This window comes from Echinops telfairi, unplaced genomic scaffold (assembly GCF_000313985.2).
Source record: "Echinops telfairi isolate 266 unplaced genomic scaffold, ASM31398v2 ScPeMD7_7410;HRSCAF=8448, whole genome shotgun sequence".
NCBI classification, from domain to species: domain Eukaryota; kingdom Metazoa; phylum Chordata; class Mammalia; order Afrosoricida; family Tenrecidae; genus Echinops; species Echinops telfairi.
This window is the reverse complement of record NW_022111310.1, coordinates 13,340,479-13,341,488: the sequence shown is the minus strand read 5'-3', so window position 1 is coordinate 13,341,488 and position 1,010 is coordinate 13,340,479. Positions and strand designations below refer to the sequence as shown.

At 53.9% G+C, this 1,010-nt stretch overlaps 1 protein-coding gene across 1 annotated transcript in view; it reads left to right on the top strand.

Annotated features, from left to right (window-relative positions):
* PTPN3 (protein tyrosine phosphatase non-receptor type 3) overlaps positions 1-1,010 on the top strand; it is a 152,963-nt gene that overhangs the window by 82,986 nt on the left and 68,967 nt on the right. The window lies entirely within an intron of this gene.

Below are 1,010 nucleotides of genomic sequence, written 5' to 3'. Positions count from 1 at the left end.
GAAATAGTTTTATATACAGAAGCAATTGAATATTGAGAAAACATCCTAGCCCACTCCTGATCAAGTCCATCAGACCAATATTAGCCCATATCTCCGACACCAATCTATAAATTCTTCTTCAGACTCATGCAGAACATGCAATGAGGCCGAATGCCGCAAAATCACAGGCCAGTGGGTGGAAAGTCTTGTGGATCCAGTGATGGTGAAAGCATATCAGCATTGGCAGGGGTCTCCACGTTGTTCCTCCAGCTCCAGGGCTCTGGCTGCATCAGCATAGCTCCATGTGGCTTGTCAGCAGGAAGACGAAGCAGAGAATATCTCCCGCCTCCAGGGAGGAAGACAGGAGTTCCCAGAATCCTCAGGAGAAGGCCCTGCCCACACAGAGGCCTCATTGGCTATGGCCTGATTGACAGGCTAGACTCCAGTGGCCCCTTTGCAAGTTGACAGGAGATGATGTAACTGCCATACCTGGGAAATGCACATAGACAGGAGTTGCGGGTTCCTTAGCGGTAGCTTATGGCTGGAGAGACGAAAAACATGCACTAAAGGAGAATGAGAAAGAAGGAAAAGCCCACGATGTCAGAGTGACCGACCAAGTGCTGGGGAAAGCAAGGTCAGGTGTGTTTTAGGAAGGAAAGGTCAGCCCGGTAAAGGGAGAGGCTCAGGAGAGCGCCTGCCCCCGGAGAAACGCAGGTCAAGCCCGCAGGACGGAGCCCTGGGTGAGGTGAACCCCAGGCGTCTCCGTTTGAATGGCATCAGGACTGCCGTGGTGCTTCCAGGCAGCCTAAACCAAAGCTGAGTCACACAGCACTTGAGAGATCTGGGGGCCCAGTGGCAGCATAGACAGCATGGAGCCTCCGTCCCTTCTCCCCCGTGGTGGGGCATGCTCGGCCCAGACCAGCTCTGAGGAGGTTGCTGACTGAGCAGTCATTCTTGGTGTCCCAGCCCAAGGAGCAGGCTGGTCACTGATGTTGGCAAAGTGGCTTCTTGTGCACTAGAGGCAGGGCTGA